General features: G+C 51.3%; 1 protein-coding gene and 1 non-coding gene across 6 annotated transcripts in view; both read right to left on the bottom strand.

Moving 5' to 3' along the window:
* The window catches only part of SEPTIN9 (septin 9), a 264,222-nt gene that overhangs the window by 39,077 nt on the left and 207,669 nt on the right, over positions 1-17,476 (bottom strand). The window contains exon 1 of one of the 5 annotated variants that reach the window (XM_006122954.4): positions 5,514-5,534. The exons of the other annotated variants lie outside the window; for them this stretch is intronic. The gene's annotated coding sequence lies outside the window, so the exon portion shown is untranslated. Of the gene's footprint in view, positions 1-5,513; positions 5,535-17,476 lie in introns of those variants that run through there. 5 annotated transcript variants of the gene reach the window in all.
* On the bottom strand, positions 9,079-9,183 carry LOC112545769 (U6atac minor spliceosomal RNA). The gene has a single exon (XR_003089305.1). It is a non-coding gene; the product is annotated as a U6atac minor spliceosomal RNA (small nuclear RNA).

Below are 17,476 nucleotides of genomic sequence, written 5' to 3'. Positions count from 1 at the left end.
GTGGTTCACTCTTTGCAGAGATACAGGGAGAGGGGATTATCAGAATGCCTGGGCACTAACAAGAGCAAATTAAACCAAGTGCTACCCTACAGCTGTATAGGGGTTGTGGATAACACTTCACACACACACCAGATTCACGCCCAACTCAGCATCTGTGGAGCAACAGATCTTGTAGGCTAAGCTTTGGTCAACCCACTTGTGTTCTAGCCTTCACAGCATCTCCTGGCCGTGAGATCTACAAGTTGATTGTACAAGCGCTTCCTTTTGTTTGTTTTAAACCTGCTGCCTATTCATTGCATTGGGTGACCCTGAGTTCCTGTGTTACATGAAAGTAACTAACACTTCCTTACATTTTCATACCATTCAGGATTTTATAGACTTCTGTCAGAACTAGGAATGTTAGAATTTAATCAATTAACCAACGAAGCCTCCTTCCCAGGAACCCGGCAGGTAAGAACAGACGACTCTGCTCCAGGGAAGTCAGGCCAGCAGGGGCTGACAGCCCTGAACCCAGGGAGGCTGCACTGTGGGCTCTGCAGTATAAAGCTATCCCTGCCTCTGACTTAGCACCTGGTTACCCGCTAGTGATTCCTCATCTACTGCCACCAGACTGAAGGAAAGAAGCTCCAGCCCACAAGCAGAAGGGGAGTTACTACCAAGTGCCACAAATGTCTGTTTCCCTGTACTTGGTGTTGCATGCCAAGGAGTGAGAGGTAAACACACAGTCTTCCCGGTCTGCTGCAGTGGGCTTGTCACCTCACACTGCTGGGTTGTACCGTGTTGAACCAACAGAAGCAGTCAGGTGAAAAGCAACAGCTTCTCAGGCCATCAGGCATCTATAAGAGCAGAATGGACCAATGCCACTCATCTCTGAGCTGCTGGGTGCTACAATCCCATGCTGCCAGGCGCTTGGGTGTCCCTTTAAAGCACTTGAGTAGTTAGAGACATACCCAGCAGCACGGAGCATGCACAGGGGCTGGGTCTCCTACCTTTATCTTACAGCTCCATCCTGGGACAACTTTGCTTTCACAGCCCAGGTATTTCCTGAGCAGATGGGTCAGGCGTTCTCAAAGGAGGGAGGTTCCTAACTTACTGTTCCCTGTAAGTTGTGCACTTGTGCTGCCCAGCTGATTTAGCAAAATGCCTAGGTTTTGTGTTTCTCCAGGGGCTGCTCCATACGGGTCACAGAATAGGTTAGTGGCCAAGGGCCAAGAGTGGAACAGAGGCTGTGCCTCACCAGGCGCATAGGGAGTCCAGCTTGTGGGTCCGGGTGCAGATGGGAACTGGCCTTCTAAGCTGCACTTCTTGTAGCTCTCCAAGCTGGCCAGGATCCAGCCTGCTGGCACCCGGCAGGCCAGGACGAAGGAGCTCAGGCTGGTGAGGGACTACAGCGGCCCCACGGGGCTGTCGGGTGGGTGTGAGTGCATGGCATGCATGGGAGGCACAAGCCAGGGATGGAGCAGTGCACAGAGCAGCGGGGACATGGCCATGGCAGCAGTGGGCCCTTTGCGGGAAGCGGCAGCAGGGTCTGCCTTTGCGCCCTGCGCTGCTCTCAAGCTCCCTGCCCCAGGCATGGCTTCCTACTGCTCCATTGGCCGGATTCTGGCCAATGGAGCAGCGGGAAAAGCCTCCAGGCTGCGGGTCTGTGTGCTGCTGTTCCCCTAGCCAAGGGAGGGGGTGTGCGCGCACAGAACCATTTGTGGCTCCAGCTTCTTCTCCAATTGCGCAGTGAAGCTCAGGGCTTTCTCCACCCCCGTCCCAGGAAGCTGGCTCCAATCTTGTAAGCGGCGCAAGACTGGATCACCAGCACAGCACCCATTACGGGGAGGCAGAGGGGTGGGGGTGGGCTGGGCTCAAGCTGTGAGCCATATTTGGCTCCTACGTGAGCCATATATGGCATGAGTCCCTTGTGACTCAGGAGGGTTGTCTGTCCTCTGTCTCTGGGATAAAAGGCAGGATCTACCAGTTGGGCATGTGGCAAAGAGAAGTCCAGACCTGGCATGAGAGACTGAGCAAAAGAGGAGGGAAAAAAGCTTGAAGGGAAAGACTGAAAACAAGCCAAAAACCACACAAATGAGGAAAGAAAATCACCTTACCATAGCAGCAAAAGGATGGGGAGTAAAGATGTTAAGGGCTAGTTGACTATTTGATAAGCGAATGCTTATCAGATAGAGGCAGCAGAGGTGGGGGTGGGAGGATACAGCCACTCCCCGAGTTGCAAATGGTCGAGTTACGACTGTTCGCACTTACGACCAAAGCTCCCAAGGAGCGGTCATAAAGGCGGTCCCCGAGTTATGAACACGACCCGCGCTTACGAACAGCACGGTCGCATGTAACTCAGTGGGGTCCGAGTTATGAACGGATTGAGTTACGGCCAAGTGTTTGGTTCGTAACTCGTTCATAACTCAGGGACAGGCTGTACTTCAAAGTGGCAGGATCAGCTGTGCAGCGTTGCCCCTTTGAAATGCCAAGGCAACGTTTAGCAATGCCGCATGGAGCCCAGGGAAGCTGACCCCGAGCTCCATGCGGGCGCTTCCGCTTTGAAATGCACAAGAGCCCCCCGCTGGGTACTCTTGTACATTTCAAAGCAGGCACCCACCCTCCCACCCCCTATATAGCCTGGAGTCAGAGGGACTTCCCGCTAGTCCTGGGCTACAGGCAGAGTTCGCATGTACATTTCAAAGGAGGAATGCAGAAGTGCCCATTGACTAGTCGATGGAAATTCCATCGGCTACTCAACTAGTAAATTAACCGACATTTAACATCCTTAATGGGGAGTAGCCACTAGCTCTCAAGAGGAAGCTGGGATCCAACCAGAACCACTATCTAGTCCCTTCAACCCACTTACAAAAAATGCCAGGCCTAGAGGTAGCAAGGACTCTGGGTAACCCTGGGCCACCAGATTTTGGAAAGTGAACTTACCTGCAAGAAACTAAAGCCCATCCCAGGTTCCCTACAGTGCCGCTGTGTTAAAGGCTGGCACATCTTAATGTGACATGCCCCCCTTCCCACACGCAGGGAAACGCTGATGTCGTTCATAATGACCCTTCGTATTTCTTCGATGCTTCGACATGCAGAGAAATAGCTACGTGTTCATAATCTCTTCTTTTAAAGGCCAGAAGGGGACATCTGACCTACTGCTTAACATCAGCTAGAGAGCCTCCCTGCTAGGACCCCTGCTCCATTTCTGTTTGGAAACAGTCAGCACTGGCATCCTGCACTGGAATGAATGGGAAAACGGCTGACAGTTCAGGTGGGGGTCTCTGCCTCAGTTACACTTGCTTCACATGCTGAATGTTTTCTTTAGTCCCCAGCTGGTGGTGTGAAATAATTAGAGCTGAGATTCTAGAGAACAATTGAGCAGCTTGTCTGTGCTTCTCCAGCCAGTTGGCAGCACTTTGGGAAACACTAATCTCAGGCTCCTGGAGCAGGAAGGGGAGCAAGCAACCTACGTCTGCACTTGCAACTGAACCAGCAAGATTCATCATTCATAAGTCCGCTCCAAGCAACCAACGTTTTGCTGTGGCAGGTGCCCGTGTGGATGGCAGGCGGTCAGCAGGAGCGCTAGCACAGTCAGCAACAGTGTCAACAAGCTGCGTGAGACCGCCCTACTTTTAGCAAGATGACCCTGTCGCTAAAAGCTGTGCAGAGTACCCAAAGCCTCAGGTACCACCTTGCAATGAGACACGTACGTCTTGCCCATCTACCCTCCTGCTATCTACCCTCTCTTTGCTGGACTCAACATCTTTCTAAACCACACAACGCTTCCTGTCACATGGCCCCATTTCTCTAACCACAGCTCAAGCTGCAGGCAAAGGTGCAGGAAGTCAGTATTTCTAGAGACATTTGAAAACAAGCGGTATTCTCATTTATTCCCCTCCCCCACTTGCAAAAGGGGTTTCCAAGATACAAAACTAAATTGTAGCACATGGCTGAGCTTCCCCAAACATCCTTGGATTGATTTCCTGGAACGTACAAGCCTTCAGCACCCTGAACATGAGTCCGGGAACCAGGTAGAGCCTGCGATTAAGGTCTACTTGTAATAACTTCGTTCTGGGCACAAGGCATGGCCACACCCTAAAGTCCTCTCTGGTGGGCTGGGATCAATGAACTCCCAGCAAGGGCTAGGAGACAGGAAAGAAACATCTTTTCCCAGACACCCTTTACCCAGAAAGGCTGATAGCTACTTTACTCCCCACTGAGAAAGAGGAGTGGAATGGTTGGGGGATGACTTTTGAATGACATCAAGCTTTTCACCCTCCCCGGGGCAGAAGGGAGTCCCTTTGCATGTACTCCTGTCCCAAGTATAAGTCAGCTGAGGAGGGACAAAGAAAGGACACAACCCACAGAGCAAGGCAGGCACCAGAAATCTCAGGTTCTGGCCTGCGTGTGGCTTTAACTGCTGAATTTTAATCCCATTTTTCCCCTTTGCAAATGAAGAAATTGCCTAGACCCTAATTAACTGAGCTGAACAGCGAGTAAAGCTGGTTGTTAAATCCGAGTGCAGTTGGAAGGGACTCCCCTTCGCTCTCCACCAACCTTCAGGCACTGTTACCTTCGAGTGGGAGCCGTAGCAGCAGGCTGCACAGCCCAGCCCAGCTCTCTGAGGGCCCTGAGCAGTCCCAATGGCTTCTAAGGCCACTCAGAAGTTAAACGAGCCGCAGGCATCAGTGTTGGCAGATGCTCTAGGGCAGCCAATGCGCCAGTGGGGGGTGATTCAATCCTCAGGCTGTACTAAGGTGAGTTTTCTCCAGGGAGCCTCCCTGAGGATCAGAAGTCAAGGCAGCAGGATGTGGGAGAAGGGCAAGACAGTCAGACCTAGAACAGCAGTGCTGCTGCGGCCAGGGCTCCAGCCCTGGAGTGGCTATGGAACACCCTCTGGCCCCCCACGTTACCAGCTGGGATCCCTGACCTCTCCCTAGCGGTTGCTTCCCCTGCATTCCAACAGCAGCCCCTGGGCTAGCTGGCACCCAGGCTTTCCCCGTCCTGCTAGGAATACAGCCACCCATTCATTCCAGCCCACAATGCTGGGCATGTAAGCAGGGCTCCATCTGAGAAGCGGGAAGAAACAAGAGCGCCTCTTGTTCAGCTAATTAATTGTAAGTACAAGGCAAGGACAACCAGGAGGGAGAGGTCCCTGTGGTAAGTGTTTACCAGTTGAACCTGGCATGTGATGAGGGGGTTTGTTTCCTGCCTTGCAGCTGGAGCCGTTCAATACACTTTAGTGGTAGCCCCCCTGGTACAAGGCCCTTAAAACAAGAGAGGCGCTACTCTTGGACTCCACCTGCCTGGGTCCCCGACACCAGAGGACTCCCAAGGGTTTTCAGACACCTTGTTTCCAAGCTACTCCACAATGTTTAAGACACTGTTAAAATACCTCCCTGTGCTGCAGGCAGAGAAACCTGCTGTGAAGGCAGCCACTGCTCCGCTAACAGACACCTCTTCTCGCCTGCCTTCACCACTGCATACAATGCACACAGAAACCTCAACAAAGCCAGGAACCAGCAACTTACCCCGGGGCTGCTTTTATTGCTGGGGCTGCTTCTTCTCCTCCAGTCAGCTTGCAATGATTTCCTCCTCCCCCTAATCAACTGACTTCTTCCACTTGCCTGGCTCCCTGCTGATGCTGACGCTCCCCCTTGATTAGCTGCAGTCAGCCTGAAAACGCATCTTCTTAAAGGGGACTCACTTCCCAGCACTGATTTTCCCTTCCTCCCGGTCCCTGACACCATCCCCACTGTCAACAGAATTCCACCGTCCCCCCCCAGCTGCTTCTGAAAAACAATCTTGCCCATCTGCCCTCCTAGAGTGGCCTGCAACGAGCTGGACCACCCCATTCACTCCCTACCCATCACCCTGCCCGCTCGGAGTGAAAAGCACCTAGCCTGTGCCAGAGAGGCTGCTGCATTGCAGGGCAATTTCAATTGTGCTATTTGCAATAAGTTTGCCCCTGGAGAGTTAAGACATGTGAAGAGTAAAGGTTGGTCTAGACCACCAAGTTTTGTTGAGGAAACTAATGTTAACCCTTAGAAAACAACAAAGTCATCAATATGTGTTCACATCTCCTCCTCTCCCCCGTCAACAGACTCACATTGGGAAAAAAGCACTATGAGTATGTATTCTCCAGTGCCTAGTGACACTATCTGTCACTACGTGATGTTGGACCACAGAACACAGTGCAGGGCATCCTGGGACCATGCAAAATGTCCCATCACGCACCACTTTGCTCAGGAGCTTCTGACTTCCTTTCACACTTTTTTCCCAATTGCCATTCTTTGCTGTGTACTCTGGCATCTGCACATATGGGACTGGACCAACTCCTGTCTCCAGAACTTGATCAGATCCAACATCTTCATGATGGTCCTAGTGAGGGACCATTTGGTGTGATTGCCAGGCATGGATACCTGGGAAGCTGCCATGAGACCACTGCATGCTGAGTCAGACTAGGAGAGAGGTCCCGATGCTCAGAAGCGTAGGGCACAATTGTGAGGTCAGCTCTGTGTGGTGCCCCATATCCATTGCCAGACTGTCACTATCCTCTCCAATGAATTCCACAGAAAAGCCAAGCAGAAGGAAATGAGATTACATTTTGCAGGGCTTTTGAGACTGCAGGGCAGCAGAGTTCAAACTGCGTCCCCGGATCAGGAACAAACAAAACCCCTGGAGGTGTCTACACTACATGTTTGTTGACAACCTAGGGAGGAGAAAGGACAAAAGTCCCTAGTGGACCTGGAAGGCAAATGCCATTTTTCCTGACAAAAGTCGTGTTGTGCATATTCACAGTTTTGTTACCAAAAGGCACTTTTCCTGGACAAAACTTGCCAGAGTAAACAAAGCCTAAGGGTGTTTGTCTGCTGCAATTAAATACTCCTAGCTGACCAGGTCAGTGGACTTGGACTTAAGGGGCTGTAAAACTGCAATGGAGATGTCCAGGCATGGGCTGGTGGCTGGGCTCAGGGACTTTCTCTTCTTGTAGGATTCAGGCTCCATGCCAAGCCCAGATGTCTCCATTGCAAGTTTCACAGTCCCGCAGGCCAGTCAGTGTTTAGCTGCAGTGTAGACACACCCCAAAAGGCTCATACATTTGCATACATTGTTCTGACGTGTCCTCCAAGGTGTTTCTTTGGCTGGCTGTGTAGCAAAAGTGTATATTTTAGAATTGCTTATAAGACTATGATGTGATGTAGAATGACTTGTTTATAAGTTCGGACTGCTTCTGTTTCTCTCTCTCATGATTAGATAATGTTTACTGTAAGGCCTTGCTCCCTGCTAGCATTACAAATTAAGTTGTGTCTTCTAGTAACTATCGATCTTGTCTAAAACTCCGTACAACTGTGTGCTGTGAGTGGAGGGTGTGTGTGAGTGAAAACCGTCACAGATGCCCAGGTGACCAAGAAGTGAAAACTTTGAAGATAAGGAAGAAATATCCATTGTGTTTGAGGCTGAATTGAATTAGCAGCATTGAGGAGACAGGCAGAGACCCCCAAGAGTGAGAGAGAACGCTGGGAAGCCTGACAATCACCATCATAGGATAACTGGAGAACACCGATTAATACCACCTAAGGGTGGATGACAGCAGCATGACACTGCAATATCCATAGATCCAAATGGGAACTTACATGCATAAGAAGGGAAGCTCTTGTCATGAGACTCTGGGTTCAGTCCTTCAAGCCAAGCCTCAGAGGAACCCTGACTCAGTTAGCCTGGCCTGGCACAAAGACTGACTTGACCCACCATGGACTGGTAACTATGCTCCATCTGCAGGACCTGTGTGTGTGGGAGGGTTGTCTTTATAAAGCAGATGCTAACTGCTTCTTTACTGTATTCTCAATAAACACAGCGTATTCCCCTGAAAAAGATCCTGTGTGCTTCTTATAAGCATAATAGCTGGGCCTGGGCCTGCTTGTGAGACAGTATCAGTACTAGGCATACTGTATGTGCCCTCAATGGTGGGACTTCCCTTGAAGGGTGCTTGCCAGCTTAGAGACTGCACCAGATGGCTGCGGAGATTGGCAGTTCTTAGCAGGGATTTTCACTGAGAAACAGGAAAGTTTGTGGTGTTCATTTCAGCAGCACAGACCGATTCAGAGCATCCATGGAACTGCACTGTGCAACTTTCCTCAGTGACCTTCCCATTACGCTCCACCGGGTACTAAACCCTGACAAATAAACCCAGGGCAGTAGGGCAGAGCCAGCCTGACTCCACATTCAAAACCACCCCCAAGGTTGCCTGCTTGCCCAGCCCGTGTTTCCATAGCCCAGGGTGCCAGCAGGAGCTATGTTCCCCTCCCGGCTGTGCCGACAGCAGGAAGTTCTTATCGTGATTGGTGTGAGGCTGGCACTTCATCTCTGCCTACCTAGTGTCACGGGGCTTGGGGCCTGCTATGTGCTCAGAGGCAGTTTTCATATTCAGAGGGACAGCAGCAAGTGGAGACTTTAGTGGGATGGAATACAAAGCCCTGCGCCCCTGGAAGCTCCCCTTTTACCTTGATGCAGTAGGCAACTGCTTCCTTGGAGTGCCCCTGTTCATTGACCCCACCTTGGATTCTTTCAGACACATAATATGCTACATTAAACAAACCCAAGGCAGTCTTCATTAACCCCCAACATTACCTAGCCTCCCTCCTCAAATATTTGCATCAGAAGGTTCTCCCCAGCCTCCATTTCCCCAGTGCAAACAGGAAGGCGGGATTCATGGGTTTTATCACAATATAAAATGGCCAGGCTGGAATGGCTAGCACCACCGGGGTCATTGCACTGGTGCACGTAAGCAGGCAGACATGCTATTCTCTAACACAGGGAAGGGCAAAATACAGCCCAAGGACCACATCCGGTCCTCTAACCACCAGATCCGGCCCCCAGATCGCCCTGCTGGGACCCTCAGACACACGGCTGCCTGTCTAAAGCGCAATGTGAACAGTTCTCTGCTCTGTAGGCAGGGGGAGGCTTTGTGTGATCTCCCCACCCCTAGCTCAATCCTCAGCTCCTATTGGCTGGAAATAACCTGGGGGACAGGGGCAATGCAAGCCTCTTTCCCCTCCTTGGAGGGCACAGCCTGCAGCTCTAAGTGATCTGGGGCTTGGTTAGATGCCCTGAAGTAGCAAGTGGCAATGCCTTAATCATAGGTGTGTTGTAAAGGCCACTAGGACCTCTTCCATCCTTATCAAGGGGAGTGCTAACCTTAAGTGATCTGGGGGTGCTGTAGGGCTTCTGGCCAGGAAACACTTAGGTAGGCACCTCCCAGCCAGAGCCTGCCTCTGGCACCCTTGCCCCTCCTGCTCCCCAACTCCCTAACCCCCAGGTCACTATTGAAACCACCTGCCCCCAGTCACAACTCCCTTCTAGATCCTGTATCCCCTCCTCCACTCTCCCCAGGCCAAAATCCTCTCCTACACCCAAACGCTCTCCCAGACCCTGCACCCCATTCCCTTGCCCCAGATCACAACCCAAACTCTCTGCAGTCTGCTCCCCCCTTTCCCCTTCTCCCAGGTCACAACTCCCTCCCAAACTTTGCACCACCTCCTAGAGCCACTCCCCCAGGCCAGAATCCTCTCTTGTGCTCACACTCCCTCCCTGGCCCTATACCCTAAACCCCTGATGCAGGACACAACCTCCTCCTTCATCCAAACTCCTTCTCAGACCTCACACTGTCTCCTGCACCCCAGTTCCTTACCCTATGAGCCCTTCTGCACCCCACCTCCACCACAGACCCCCCCCCAATTCCTCCACAGAAAAGTGCAGCCCTTGACCACTTTCCAAAATCTTGGAGTGGCCCCCCAACAAAAATTATTGCCCATCCCTGCTCTAACCAGTCAGGGGAAAGCGCGCAGTGTCTCCTCCTGCCCTGCCCCCGCCCTGCTAGCAGTGGGTGGCACGTAGAAGTGCCGCGTGCTCTTGGCAGGGTGAGAGGAGACTGGCTCCAATATCACTGCTTAGATCCTTTGATTCTCTGGGATTTTTGATAAGCTGTCCCAGGAGACACTCAGTACATTGCAGGACATCGACGAGGTGAAGACGGACCAATGTGTCCTTACTACCAAATGTATCTTGCCCACGTATGTCCTCTGAATAGCCTACAGCAGCCCACGTATTATCCACAAATGACCTGGACTAGTCTAACTTATTTCTTTCTCCCTCCGCAAGCTCTCTCCCCCTTGTAGCAAAGAATGATGCAGACAGGCAGTGTCTCCATTGCACCGGAAACAGGATAGGGAGAAAACACAGGTAAGAGGTGTTCTCAGCACCAGCAGTTCCCCCTCCAAGATCAAACCCTTAAGACACATTTCTTATAACTAGACCAAAGGAGCTGTCACTATACCACCAAGCTTCTGGGAGATGGGGGATCCTAGCTGTGGATGAAATCAGCATTAATTCTTCTGCAGGAGAAACTGGCAAAGCACCTGCACCCCAGACTGAATTAGAACCTAAACCCTGAGGCTCCAAGTAGCATTTCCTGCCCGTTCTGTTCCTGTTGTCCACGGCAGGGTCCGAACCTCACACCCACATTCTGTTTTCATTTGGAATTGGCTTTTGCTGCCTCCCTTCCCTCGTCCAGTGGTAAGCCCCTGCTTTAAGCCCATTCGGCCATGTGGCTGCCTTGCTCTCTCTTCCCTGTGCTTCCTATAGCTGTGGTGATGCTGCTAAAGCTGCCACAGAGCCCTCTGAAAATGGGCTACAAAACAGACTAGACAGGATTGATTCAAGCCCCTCACTTCAGCGAGCACCACAAATAACAATTGCTGAGAAAGTGCTGCTATTGCCTCAAAACCAGGGCCAGAAATCCAGCCTCAATCTGCTTATACTGCAGCTGGATTATACCACTTTTTAATGACTTAATAAAGCTCTAACCTCTATCAATGGGCATTAGTGTTTTAATCTCCTTAATAGTGAAAATCCTGTCCACATGCCAACCACAGCATTGTGGGGAAGCATCAGATCTGGGGGAAACTGAAGAGTGAGGGGAAGATGGTCCAGCGATTAGGGCCCTGGCCTCAGGCTTGGAAGACTCTGCTTCAAGTTCTTCTCTCTGGGTATGTCTACACTACCACCATAGTTCGAACTAGGGTGGTAATGTAGGCAACTGGAGTTGCAAATGAAGCCCGGGATTTGAATTTCCCGGGCTTCATTTGCATCTCGCCAGGCGCCGCCATTTTTAAATGTCTGCTAGTGCGGACTCCATGCTGCGCGGCTACACGCGGCACGGACTAGGTAGTTTGGACTAGGCTTCCTATTCCGAACTACCATTACTCCTCGTTTCACAGCAGGAGTAACGGTAGTTCGGAATAGGAAGCCTAGTCTGAACTACCTAGTCCGTGCCGCGTGTAGCCGCAGGCACGGAGTCCGCACTAGCGGACATTTAAAAATGGCAGCGCCCGGCGAGATGCAAATGAAGCCCGGGAAATTCAAATCCCGGGCTTCATTTGCAACTCCGATTGCCTACATTAACCACCCTAGTTCGAACTAGAGTGGTAGTGTAGACATACCCTCTCAGAATTCCTGTGTGACCACGGGCAGGTCACTTAGCCTCCCGGAGCCTCGAGTTCCCTCACTGGAATGACGAAGGGGAAGACAGCATGGCCCTGCCTGAGAGGGCTCAGTCTGTGTGTGGATACATGCACTACAGATTGTGAAGGGCTCTCAATCAGTAATTCAGATAGTGAGGGGAACTTTCCGAACCAAGTAGTTTTGCAGTGGTGAAATTGTTTTGATTGGCAAGAAACAGGGAGTAGTTGTTTCCCTAAACGCACTAAGTTTCAACCTTCCAGTCTTCTGGAGAAGTATCAATTTTCTATTTGCCACCTATGATCTCGCCCTCCTGCTGCAGTGCAAGGGAGCATCTGTGTGGGAAAAGCATCCGCTCTGACAGCTTGTTCCCACAGCCTGCTCCATAAAACATAAGCCTTAACCACCGGCAGGGCAAGAAACTTATTCAGATTCTACGAGTCCTGGGGAGTCTAATCTTCACTCTTCCCCAAACACAGCCCCTGGTTAAAGTACCAGCAGAAGAGCCACATTTTCAGCCTTGACTAGGAGTCCAACAAATCACAAGGGACACTCTGGACCTACCTTCTGCTTTGCTCAACCCTTTCAGGTGAAGCTAGAGTGAGGTTTGGGAAAGCGGCTGGGCTAGGAAAAGGGCCATTCAGCATGGTCTCAAAAAATAACACATTCCTGTGCAGTGAGTGAGGCTGGGCCGCCTGACCTCTGGCTAAGAAGGGGAAGAACAGCTCCCAGAGACTGATGCTTCCAGCCTGGCTCACACCCACCAGCTGGCACAAGATGGAAGGAAGGAAGGAAGGAAGGAATCTTTCTGGATTTTGCCATCGGTCAGTGTGCAAAGCTGGCTCTGTGCCAGTGGGATGTGTCAGCTGCTCTGTCAAGGGGGTGTGACTCACTTCCCTTCAGCCAGCACTGCCAATGCAGCAACAACTGCTCTAACTGTAGCTGGTCCGCAGGACCCCCTGCTGCTAAGGAGCTAGGTAATGTTGGAGGCTCCCTTGGGGTTTATCTAACAGTCACTCCTCAGAGGCGAGTGGGCACTTCTGAGAGGCAGGCGCAGGGCCAAACACACACATGGGGCATCATCCTCTGCTCATGGAAGACACAAGCTTGACAGAGCAACGTACTCATGAGACAACCAAAATGTCCCAGGATCAGGCCCAGCAGTTAGACATGCTTTTAAACTTGTCTTTACACTGTGGGTGGGAACTTTTTTGGGTTGGGGGCCACTGACCCACAGAAAAGTCAGTTGGGGGCCACACACTAGTGAGAAGCTAATTCTTTCCGTGCCGTCTGCATGCCCTAATAGGAACAGCCACATTTGACAATGGCCCCATCTTGCCCTTACTCACCTAAGTAAATCCAACTGACGCAGAGCTCTGATTCCCCCGGGTAAGGACTTTCATGCATTGATATTCATGACTGTCAAAGCACTACACACGTACAAGCCAGGTGGAAGGGGCATTTCCTTGTGTCCCTAGAGATTCCTTTGAAGAAGAGATGTTCTTGCTTTTGGGACTGTGAACCCAGAAGAAAGGACGACAACCTGACACTGAGGAGATAGAATTGCAGCTAAAAATATTTCCATTAAAGCTGCCAAGTTGCTGGTCTTTCATCTAGAGCTTAATTAACAGCAGCTTGTCATCCCCAGGTTGTTTATAGAACCAGCTGTGTCAGTTGATGTAGGTGCTATTCTGCTAACAATAACACTTTGTACTTGTATATCTAAGACTCACATGAGTAAGGGAGGAGGCCCAGGCATGCAAGTTTGGAGTTACCGAGATACATTCTGAGAGTCGTGCCCATCACCATTGTTTCTGATACCCCTGTATCATCTCCCCTCGTCCCCCACCTCCCGGGGGAACAATGCATCATTCTGTTTTCCTTCTGCTGGGCAATGTGTCTTACCCAACCAAGTAGGAGCCCAGGGCAGATCCCACCCCCTTGTGTCAGCTCTGCTGGCTATGGTGATAAATGAGTTGTTACAAGCTTCCTGTTTATCTCTGCGCTGCAGCACCAGAAGGGAGAGAGCATCCCTCACCCCTGCCCCTCTCACCCGCTTCTTCCTTCAGGAAACACTTCCATGGGAACCCAGTGCCCCAGCCTTACCCAGGGTGGGCGCAGCCGCACAGTCCTCGCTGCAGCTGGGCGACAGGACTGGGACTCAGAGGTGCACGCTCTGAAGCTGCAGGGTGCTGTGCCCCCTCAGCCATCCTGGGCTTTGACGGGCATGGAGGATACTTAGCATCTCACAGGCTCAGACCCCTAAGCACTCAAATCAGTGTCCTTTCACTGGGCCTCAGTGGTACCTCCTTGCTGGAGAGGTGAAGTGGGTGTCTGCCCCACTTCTGGACCTGGGAGTGGTTTCACTGACCCCCTGTGGTGTGCTCCCATGCGCCCACACCAAAGCACATCTCCAGTGCTACCCTAGCCCCAGGTTTCACCACTCAAGAAGCCATGTTTCTAGCACAGAGGCAGCTCGGGAGACCACTATGGATGGAAGTGCTCTATTGCACCCAGCTGCAAATACACATGTAGACATGGCCCGGGAGAGTAAACTCATTGGTTCAGGAGCACCCCGAGCAGTGAAGCTACAAGGCTGTTTGAGCATGAGCAACAGCACTGAGCTGCCCAATTTGCTAACTGCAGGAACACACAGCAGGGTACAAATTTACTTGTGAGAGCAGCTGCTACTTTCTGTGTGCAGACATACCAGCACATGCCCTGCTGTGCCTTGTGGTTTAATCGCATGTCACCAAATGGCACAGGAGGTGCAGAGTCCCTAGAAACACTCCAGCATAACATCCTCAGAGCCCTCCAGCATCTGAAGTGGAGGCGACTGGATGGTAGCAGCCCCGGAGGAAGGCCTAGGAAATCAGAGCAGTCAGCTGGTCCGACGGTGTGTGCTGCACGGCCACGTGCAGCATCCGGCCCTTGGAAGGCAGCCCACTGAACCTCTGAAGAAGGGGTGTCCCAGACTGCATGAGAGTGGCCCCTCTGACTGATTAGCAAGTGACACCGATGGCCCCGAACCCTCATCCAACTGAGGACAGGGGTCTAACCGAGTGATAAGTGGAGATGGAGGCCTTCCTTCCTTGGTCTCAGGAGAGGCTAGAAAATACCTGTCCAGCCATTTGCAGCCCTGCTTTAGGGTCACTGGGTCACCACATTTCACCCAGAGGAGAAGCTCTCCTGGGAGTGTCTAACTCCTCTCTCATGCCAGTCTGACTCAGACCCAAAAGGGAAATCCCTTCTCTCTTCTGGGCTGAGCTCACCTCAGGATGCTCTGCCCAGCACTTGTTTACCAACGTGGATCACTGGCTCCTGACTGAGGTGGGCCAATCTGCATCCTTACTTTCAGCCAAAGTTTTAGCTATTACATGTCTTACAGCAGCACCTACATCCCCCAGCTGTGATCAGGGCACGTATGCAGTGCCTGCTGAGAGAGGGGGAGTTTCCAAACTGAGCAGACAAGGCACGTGTAGGGATATAATAGTGCAGTCGATTAACCAATTATCCGATAAGCAAAAGCTTATAGATTAATGCTATAGACCACACGCATTTCACTTCTCCCTCCACATACACAGACATGGGCTGTTGCCACTGGGTCTGCTGCCTCTGTATCAGAGGCAGCAGCACAGAGCGACAGGCAGCTGGTCTACAAAGGGAGCTGTTTTTTAAACTGCCTCTCCTTGCGGACCAGCTCCTACCTGGCACCCTGTGTGGAGTGGCAAGAGACTCCTTGGGAGTGAGGCAGGAGTGCACTGGCTGCTAGCCCCGCCCCCATGGACTATAGAATACTTGACTAACCGATAAGAATTCATGAGATTACTCGACTATTCAATTAACCGATATTTAACACCCTCAGTAGGGCGAGAGCCGAAAGTGAGCTGACATGGTCACACAGCAGGACAATGGCAGAGCATCACATTTCCAGACTGCCAGGGCAGTACCCAAGCCACAGGACTATGTGGGCTTCAGTCAAGCCATTCTGCAATGGAACCGATAACCAAGTTCTGATCTGGACCAGAGTCTTCCCAAAACTGGATCTGAAGTTTGCTGCAGTCCCATTTCTCCTGGGATTCTTTCACCTGGGGGTCACACTGCTACAGGGGATGTACCCAGTCACTCTGCAAACCTGCCCTGTACAGGGAGCACAACATGCAAATCCACATTCCCATGGCATGGGAGGAACTTAGGGCTCCTGTTCCGGTCAACCAGCAGAGCCTTACTGTGCAGAGGTGCCTAGAGCCAGGCTTCACTCTTGCAATCTGCATTTCCTTGGGCTCCAGTGCAGCCAGCCTCACAGGGACTGGGGAAGAGCAGCAATCATATGGTAATTCCTCTGGGAAAAGAGAAATCAAGGAGAAGCCTCTTTTGTGCAACAGCTGGGGCCCAGGTCCCACTAAGGAGGAACCAGCTGGCTGCCCCAACCTCCAGAGACAAAAATACAGGCCTTGCCTTCTGTTCGACTTTCCCTGCCTGTCCCAATCCACCCAGCCCCACCTGCTCTGCCTTTCCATCGACCTTGCTGCCTGGTTCAGAACCTGCCAGCCCAGCATGGACCCAGAAGTCCAAGGGAAGCAGCCCAGCACAGAAAACAAGTTGGCCCATTGGCAGGGGGAAGGAGATATTCAAATGGAGTCCTTTTGCTGGGGCACAGCAGAGGCATTTAATGTTAGATCATACACAGCACCAGTCAGAGGTTGCTGTCCTGACATGGTATCAAAGGACACTGTGAGTTTGGCTAGCCACTGCCTACAGTAAGTGGTGGGGAAGCAAAGTCCCCCACTGCTAAGAACACAGGATCACCATTATGGACCTTAGATATCAATTAACTGAAAATGTAATAACTGTGTAACCGCATCAAAATCTTAGTGTAACATGTTTATTTGATAGCCCCGGCGGCAGGGGCCAGCAGCCAGTTATCTCACGGTATCGCTGCCCGAGAGCCCCCTGCCACCTCGGGCTGTGCCTCTGTTTCAGGTCGAGCCGGTCCACGAGAAGAGCTGGTTTCTACCTCCTGTGGATTGTCCAGTAGGGGCTGCTTCTCACTGTTTTTAATCTATGAATCAGGAGAATCAGCTACAGACATTCCCTGTTGACCAGTCATCCAAGTGACAGAGGCAATTTCTTTGCTTCCTATAACCACCATAGGAAGAGCATTACCAAGGGAATGGAAAAAAATTAACCTCTTCCAGCTGAGTAAGGAGAAAGCCATGGCAAATGGTGCCCTCATCTAACTCAAAATCCTTCCTAAACACTGAAGAATATGGCCTTGGTCTTCCTGCATTTCCTTCAGGCAGAAAACAAATCAAAAGCCTCAATCAAAGTGGAGAGAGAGGCTGCCAGTAAAGAAACAGCTCAAGAAGGGTATGTCTACATTGCATTCCCTCTTCGACAGAGGAATGCAAATGCAGACAAACGAAATCGCAAATGAAACGCGGATTTGAATTTCCCATGCTTCATTTGCATAATGCGGCCGGCCACTTTTCCGAAATAGCGTACTCTGAGGAGTAAGGGTTATTTCGAAGGGAGGGTTTCTTTTTGAAATAACCCCATTTTTTCCTCGAAGTACACTATTTCAGAAAAGCGGCTGGCCACCACTATGCAAATGATGCACAGGAAATTCAAATCTGTGCTTCATTTGCAATTTCGTTTGTCGACATTTGCATTCCTCTCTCGAAAGAGGAACGCAATGTAGACATACCCGAAGAGTGATTCTTCCTCCCCTCTGCTCCAAAGGCCAGTCACCTGGCATGTAAATCTGGGCTTCAAGGATCAGCACCTGATGTGGAACAATCCTGCCATGCTTGCCTGAGCCTCTTCAAGACAAGACTCTACCAATAAGCAAAATGTACGTTCAAGATCCTGACTGCGTTCTTAGCTCCCATTCCTAAGACCTGAGTACTCGGCCATCGAAAGAAATAAACCTGAGGGCAACACAGATGAGGACAGAGATTTTGACATAATATAT

This window comes from Pelodiscus sinensis, chromosome 20 (assembly GCF_049634645.1).
Source record: "Pelodiscus sinensis isolate JC-2024 chromosome 20, ASM4963464v1, whole genome shotgun sequence".
Lineage (NCBI taxonomy): Eukaryota > Metazoa > Chordata > Testudines > Trionychidae > Pelodiscus > Pelodiscus sinensis.
The sequence above is the reverse complement of the archived record's forward strand: the minus strand, read 5'-3'. Positions and strand labels throughout refer to the sequence as shown.